At 42.1% G+C, this 8,228-nt stretch overlaps 1 long non-coding RNA gene across 1 annotated transcript in view; it reads right to left on the bottom strand.

Annotated features, from left to right (window-relative positions):
• Window positions 1-327: 327 nt before the first annotated feature.
• LOC308458462 overlaps window positions 328-8,228 on the bottom strand; it is a 43,134-nt gene continuing 35,233 nt past the window's right edge. The window contains exon 3 of the long non-coding RNA XR_013977441.1: window positions 328-1,197. This is a non-coding gene — a long non-coding RNA (uncharacterized lncRNA). The remainder of the gene's footprint in view (window positions 1,198-8,228) is intronic.

Genomic DNA, 8,228 nt, shown 5'->3' with positions numbered 1-8,228 from the left:
CCAAGTAGATGGTCCGGAGACATCTGCTTTTCAGCTGTGATGCTAAATCCTATGAGGTATTTTCCCCCCTTTTTGGTCCTAGCCCAATGCAGGCTTCTCAGGCAGGCCTGGGTTCTGGCACACTTCCAAGGCTTCTAGGGAATGTCAGCTTTCTCAAACAGACAGGCCCAGAGCCATTATACAAGCATAGATATAGATAGATAGATAGATGATAGATGATAGATGATAGATGATAGCTATAGATATAGATATAGATATAGATATAGATATAGATATAGATATAGATATAGATATCTGAGCCACCTCTACACTGTCCTGTAGGTTGGTGGCAATGCTCTAGAGAGCTAGAAGATTAACACAGAGGGAGGGGAAACTAGAGGAGCTCTCAGTGGCATTGTGATGGCTGTAGAGGCAAGGCCTGGCTTCTGATTGTCATTGTCAAGACTTCTATCTGGGTGGTTTTTGAGACACAATAGCTTCACATGTGCTCTGCCCCTGAGCTTTAGCCTTTCCAGACCACCCATGTTGGTGGTTGGACTTCCATATGCCCTCATCCCTGGTTTAACCCAGCACCATTCAGGAGCATGCCTAAATGAGGCTCAAAAGTGTCCTGTACCAGCTGATAGTGAGTGTCTGCAGTTGTCCACTCCCCAGCGGCTGTGAAATCCCTATATTATTCCACAGTAGCATACCGACTTCTCAAGCTTTTTATCACCCTTTTTCTTAAAAAAAAAAAAAAAAAACAGAACCCATTTACTTCCCACTTCAAACTCTCCCTGCAGTGACTTAAAATGAACAAACGAACACACATCAGTTTATGTGCAAATCTGAGATGATCACGAAAAGCACACCAAATGGGACAAAGAAGGAACAATAAACTGAGAAGTAAACATGGCAAGGATCGCTAGAGAGGTTTACTGAGGCAAACCCGAAATCAGAATACAGGTCCTAGTGTGGTCGCTGAAACACAGAGTCGCCCCTCAATTTATTTAGATACATCTGTAAATATAAATATCTTCAGCTCCTCATCGCGAGATGTGTTTAGGTAGTCGGCATCTGGGTCTGGAAGGCTCCCCTCCTCAGACACTGAATCGTCAGTCTCCTCTTGACACACAAGTGCAGCAAAGCAGTAGCTTCTCCTCATGGCACCAGTCTGAGCAGCTGTATCTCCTAAATCATCCACCCAGGTCTCCGCTTCTGTGTGGGTGGTAGAAAGAGAACAGAATGACAGAGCAGGCAGCTAGTGCCAAAGAATTTAGGAGTAGTAGCTTGGGTCATAGGAAATAGCTAGCGATGTCTATGTGAGGTGGCTGGGCTCTGCCTGCCAGTCAAATCTTCACTCAGCCATGAAACTTACTGGAGGATCTTGGGCCAGACGCTATTTCTATTGTGTAGATGAAGGCGGAGAAAGGGAATCTCTGCTATCTTATTTAAGCAACTTGGAGGAATGGCAGGATAATGATAGCCTAATGATGCAATCCTTGTGTATATTAAGGCATGCATTAGTTTGTACATATCTTTATATGTGTGAATGCAAGAGTGATGTCTGAACTTGGTAGAAGGGTGATCTTAATTGGTGGAAGCTGTCTTTTTATGACACACACACACACACACACACACACACAGCCAGTTCTTGATCCTCTTTGGGAACAAGTACCCGGAGTGTATTTTGATTACATGTCTGTGACTGTCTCCTCACCAAAAACAAAAGCCTTGCTCACAAGCAATGTAAATATAGGAAGTGACTAATTCACAGAAGATCGCCCTTTTTCCCTTGTGAAATGGAAATTTGCAGTTTTCCATTTCAAAGTAGAGGAGCTGTGATCTCATGCAATTGTGTAGCTCCAATGATACAAATCAAACTCTCTATGTAATTGGGGATGAGGGGAGGTTGATTCCAGACTGTCAGTATTTTGCAGGAAGCATTTGAACAGAAATTTAGGTTTGCATAATTAAGGTGGGTTAAATAACTCTGGTACAACAAATCAACTTTTTAAAGGACAGGAAAGTGTTAGGAAAATGTGCAAAGAAAATGCACACAAAGAGTGCCCAAGATTGGGGGGCTGTCATGCATTGCACATGCAACAACATGTATGTGACATGTGTCACACACATAACGTTGCATCATCGGGAGGAGGCTGGCATGGTGCGGCTTCTTCTCATGCACTTAGGAGGAGACAGTCACTGAACTGTGCCATACTTGGCGCAGCGCTCAGCTTCCTCCACCCCCCTTAATACTGAGGGGGCTCAGCCCTCTGCCAGCAGATATTGAGGAGAAGCAAAGACACCACCCTTAAGAGTCGGCACACCTGCTAAGAAGTGTGGGATAGATTGATAATGTGAAGGTGAATAACCACGATGCATCTAAATCAGAATAAATGTGCATCAGGATGAAGCTCAGCGAACGGGTTGCTTAGAGTAGCTGAGAGAGTGTGTGTGTTTGTTTTGACTATTGCCAGGCATATCACTGGAACTGATCCTTTTTGATCATCCCAATATAAGTGGTTAGTGCAAGTCTGTAGTTCTGCTATCACTTGTTGATCACAAATATGGGTACATTTTTCCACTGAACCAGTTAAAGATCTTGTAATAGCTGCTTAGACACATAGCATGGGTCAGGACTGGTTATGTTTGGGGAGGTCCCCCCCCCCCGCCCCCGATAGGATGAAAGTGAGCATCAGAAAGTTAGAAAAGATTATGGGTTAACATTTGATTAACATAAAATACGTTTGCAGCACAAGCTCACTGAGGTATAGCACTTATCTCCCACCAGAAATGCAATTCAGCGTGAGTTGTTTCCTAAAGGGAAAAAGTACATGTGAGAATTTAGATTATTTTGTCTAGCACAGCTGCTGCCTGTACTGCAAAACGAGAGCTGCAACTGATGACAAGGTAATATGGAACTTGACACCTCTCTTGGCGTTCACCCAAGAACGCAGAATGTTTTAGCTGGCCTGTGGCATGCGATACATTTCTTAATTGTTGATAACATATAATTAGGACAATGTAAGCTAAGTTTAATGAAGGCAGTAAGTTAAACCAAAGGGCTTTACTATACTTGGACAGACTCTGTTAGTCTTGGAGTGTGACTCTGCAGAATAACATTTTATAAACAGGACAAAATAGCATCTTCTCTTCACAAACTATCAACCTAGAATTATGGCTGACACCCTAAGCCACAGTAAACGCTGTGTGCTGAATAAACGTCAGCTGGTCTGAAGGGGACACAGTGCCTAAAATAAACTTTTCTCCTTAAAGATGCTAAAGTCAAAGCCTGCATGGAAATTTCTGGCATGCAAAGGAATTATTATCTCATACTGAATACTCTCTGCTGATCTTTACAGACTTAGGCTGCAATCCTGTGCACACCTTACCTGGGAGGAAAATGAACTGAACTCAGTGGAACTTACATCCGAGTAGATACATGTAGAATTGCACTGCACTTTGGTCTTAAAGGTAACATTATGATGGGGGGTGATCTAGTCATGCTGAGCACTTTTGAAATAATGATGCCTCCAACTGAAGTGAATTAAGACTGCATAAAAATATATTAAAATCTGTGAGAGCTGAAACAGCTTAATCTAATTAACTCCTGACCACGTATTTGCATGGTGAGCTGCCATCAGGGGCAGGTGCCGGGAGCAGGTCAGTAATAACTCACACGGCGTCAGTGAAGTTAACTCTTTATTCAAAGAAACAAACAGCTCAGGAAACCAGGCCTAGTGAGCACAGCAACTCTTCCTGGTAGAGCTTGCCCCAATTAGGCAGTTGTGAGGATTGAAGGTCCCTGCCTTCCCACAGTTGTTTAAGTCTCCTCCCCACCCATGTCCTTCCCAAGCAATCTGAAACTCCTTCAATGAGTTTATATCTGCTCTGCCCTCTTCATAACTCTTCTGGTCCTGCAAGACCATGGGGGGAGGGGAGCTGGTCACAGCAGGATGGGGAGAGTTCCTGGGCTCTTCTGCAGTCTGCCTCATCTCTGTCTCCTGCCCCAACGCCTCTTCTACCTTTGAGTCTGGACTGCCTTCTGCCACAGCATCTTCCTACTCACTAAGCCCTGTTATGTCTTCAGCTTCCAACACCACCTCCTCCCAGTCTTCCCTATCTTTTTCCTCTGACCACTCAATGTTGTCCCACCACCAACCCCCGGGCTCTGAGTCTTCTTCCCTTAGGGTTCTCCAGCTGGTTCCTCCTACCACCCCTCTGCATCCAGCCAGTCCATGACATGTGCTGTAAAAGCATGAATCACTGGCACAATTTTGTGTGACTTACTTCTGAGTAGACATTCACAGAATTAGATCATAAGGAATAATTACATCCTACTTTATTTCTATAAGAACACTATAGGCTAACCCTTGGTCTCCCACACCAACCGAGTTCTTCCAATGCTTGCAAAAGATACCAAGACTCACAATTTGATGAGCCTTCTACAAAAGGAAATTCTTCAAAATATGAGAATGAAGGGTGATTTGTAAATTATAACATGAAAGACACGTGGAAGCCCTCTTTGGGCATCCAGAAAATAGGTTAACTTAACACATGCAGGGTATGAGGAAGAGCTTTCTAGCTCCACCCCCTCACCATTTCTCTCACTCTCCATGAGCCAGAAGTGGACCTTCTCAAGATGCAAACCTACTGAACTCATGTATGCTTCCTACATGTTTTAGAACTCTGATGTTCCAAATGTAGGAAGCCCACACAAAAATAAACTCCCTGCTTCAGAAAGTCACCTTCCAACTCAGGCAGGGTTGACAAAAACTGTGGGAGATAAATCTAGTGTGCTGTGCTTATCTTCACAGTGCCCCCATGTTAAGTTACAAGTACCTGAAGGGGACAAGCTGTTTGATATGGTGGGTACCTCCTGGCAGAAATTCATTAGGAGATCGCCATACATGAGGGTTTTGCCAAGCTTGAAAAAGTCTAAATATATTTGGGTGGGCACAGTGGCATGAAAATACTCTCCCAGCCTGTATGGTAAGCTGCTGCAGCAGCCATCAACACAGAGGAAGAGCTGCCAAATAGAGCAATTTAAAATAGTGACTAGTGACTATCCAGCATGTGAGCTAGTCCTAGGAGTGGGAGAAAAATTTGATTCAGTTCTCGTTTGAAGGTGGACCAGACTAATTCATACTTTCCAAAGCAATATGCAAACCAAAACAAAAATCGCACTTTTCTGAACTTTGCAGTGCAGATCTCTGGCCAAATAGGGTGTACAAAAATGTATATATTGGTAAAAATAACATACCAAATAGCATTATATTAGGGCTATCTGCTCTGCATAAATTTGTATATTAGGTAAAACTGCATAAAAACCTGTGTCTACTAGGATAAATCCACATTTTTTAAAAAGCACAAGCTGTTGTGTAAATGTGAAGAAATGAACCAAAAACCAGGGGGAAAGTGAGAAACTGGGAGACAGTGAAATTAACAGATTTGCCCATCCTGAGTTGGTCTTCTCATATTTCATTGAGTCATCCAGTTAAGCTACTGCCCCTCAGGTGATAAGCAACAAGGCTAGAGGATCCTACTTCCAAATGAAGATTATATACACATTTGTTACTATGATCTCCCCACACTCAGGTACTCTTAATTATTGTAAGCAGCAAATTCATTTCAGTGCATTCTTAAACATGTCTACTCAGAAGAGGCAAGCCTTGTTGGATTCGGATGGCTTACTCCCAGGAAAGTGGGTACAGGATTGCATCCTTGATGAACTGCTCACCTTGATGGATTCCTGTTATGGTTATTCAAACAATCCTTTGTTAAATAATTTTTTTTAAAAAACCAGGAATAAAACGTGGCCAGGTATTCCAAGACAAGAGGGAAAATGCAATTATTTCAGTATATTAAAAGAAATCTGCACAGGGAATAAAGATGGTTCTGTTTATTCATTGCATGCTTTCGAAGGCTTTTTGCTCTTTAAATTTGTTCTAATGTTATCAGAATTGATTTTTCATCTCTGTAATCCCAGAGAGAATGCCTTTGGTGAAGCTCTCAGTGGTTACCTATAATGAAGAATCAGTTTGCAGAACAGTTGCTATGCTTGCTCTTAAATCCAGAGCTTATCTAGAAAAAAATCCAAAGGGCTAAATATAGAGGTATGGCATATATGAAATATTTATTTTGGCACAGGTGTCTAGAATACCAGGAAAGGGTGTTTGTTTGCATATTTTATAGACTTTAAAATAAACCTTGAGTCTTGCTGTAAGCTTGCTTTAAAAATTCACAGGAGATAATAATGCAAGAGACAATATCATTGTGTTGTCACTGATGTCATTATAAGGGGGGGGGGGGTTAGCCGCAAAGCACATGTTATTCACGCAGTTTCAATCTTTGGCATCTCCAGAGACAACCAAGAGGTGATGATGGGAAAGACCTCTGCTTGAGACGGGGACAGCTGGTGCCAGTCATCAGTGGTGACTGGCCCATTTGGGCACATGGGGCACTGTTGGACCTGCCAACCTCAGCCTGCCCTCAGCCAACCCCCAGCTGCCAGTCCTGTGGTTGATACTGCCCATCAGCTTTCTTCTCCTTGATTTCAATGTTGCCCTTTATGGAACTCAGCAGAGAGGAGGTTGGGGACTTAACTTGAACGACCTGGGGTTACTTGTTATTGGCTCTGGCTCTGCCTGTCATTGGCTCTTGTTCCACCTACTGATGAGACTCTCTGCCTTCTGCCCTACCAGTCACAATGAGCACCAGCCATCACTGGTAGATAATACTGAGCTGGATAGGCAAATAGTCTCATCTAGATTAAGGCAACTTCCTATGCTCTTGAGAATGAAGTCTCTTAGTTGACACTAGAAAACATTGTATTGCGTGAGAGCTAGTTGCATGTTTACTTTTTACCTTTATTTAAGGATAGCATTTTAATAGAGCTGGCTCTCTTGGGCAAAAAGCCCAATACTATTTTGGGGTGTGAAGTGTCCTAAACTGTGAACTACATCGCACAGAGCAAGGGGGCAGAGAAAGAAGCAACATATTCAAGTTTCTAGTAGTTTTAAGAGGAGGCCAACATTTCTGAATATTTGCATGAAAGTCAACCCTTCAGCCGCACCTATTTCCCTGATCTACTAACAGTCCAGAAATAAGTATTAATTTATGCATACATCATTCTGTTTCATGTACGCAAAACATATATTTAAAACATGAAAGGGAAGAGGAGACTGAAAATATGGCAGCAGAAAACGACGACAAGTGGCATACAATTATCACTCAATTTTTAAACCCTTCTCTCACAATATCTGTATATTGAGAACTGATACATAATTCCATCCCAGGGAAAAAAACACCCCTATAAATCTCTTTGCTTGATAATGCAGCTTCAACTTCCCCAAGCAATTACTGTTCACATGAAGGGCTTCACTGATTTCAGTTACCCTTACAGGGACAGGGTTGAATTACTGGCCCCTGCACAGATGTCTGTGTTTACAAGGCAAATTTTGGATGACACCTTTTTTTTATTTCCACCTGCACTTGCCTGTTTGCCATTTGAAACTCTGTTCACAGCCCTGGCAATCAAATTCCATTGTACAGATGTTTCCTGAAAACTCAACTGCATACTGGCCAGCAGGCAGCCACAGAAATTGTCTGCAAGTGGTGGGAGGAAATGGGAACTGTAGTGGTGGCTGATGACTAAACAGAAACCATTGATGAAAAAACACACAATTTAGCACGAAATACTAAGCATTGCACCATGTCTGACAGTGCTTTTACATTAACTGGGGGGGGACGGGGAGAAGTAATAATAGCAACATTTTGATGCCTTCATAAAGTTGGCTACCTCACTGCTTACTTCTGACTAGGGGTGGGAGAATCTGCCATTTCTCATTTTTTTCAATCTTAAAGTCAATTCTCTATATGTCTGCAGCAATTTGCAATTTTATAAAAAAAAATCATGAAAATTCACCAGGATGTTAGTGCAAATCACTCCTAATAAACACATTTTTGTATGCAGTTTTAACTAATGCACACAGTTTCAGAGACAATTTACACTAATACATTGCATTTTAGGGTATTTTCACAAATATATTCATGTTGACGTACAACTCCCCCTATTATATGCATTTGTGTGGACTGGAGAACAGCATCACAAAATTTGAATAAGTGTGGATTTATTTCAAAGTATGGCTGTGTTCTGTTCCAAGAAGTGCAAATTTGATAGAATCACCTTTAAATGTAAACTGAATTGAATTTCTTCTCCCTCTGTACTTGCAACTGCAGATAAT

Source organism: Podarcis pityusensis (genome assembly GCF_964106645.2).
Source record: "Podarcis pityusensis genome assembly, chromosome: 11".
Taxonomy (NCBI): domain Eukaryota; kingdom Metazoa; phylum Chordata; class Lepidosauria; order Squamata; family Lacertidae; genus Podarcis; species Podarcis pityusensis.
This window is presented reverse-complemented; position numbering and strand designations above follow the sequence as displayed.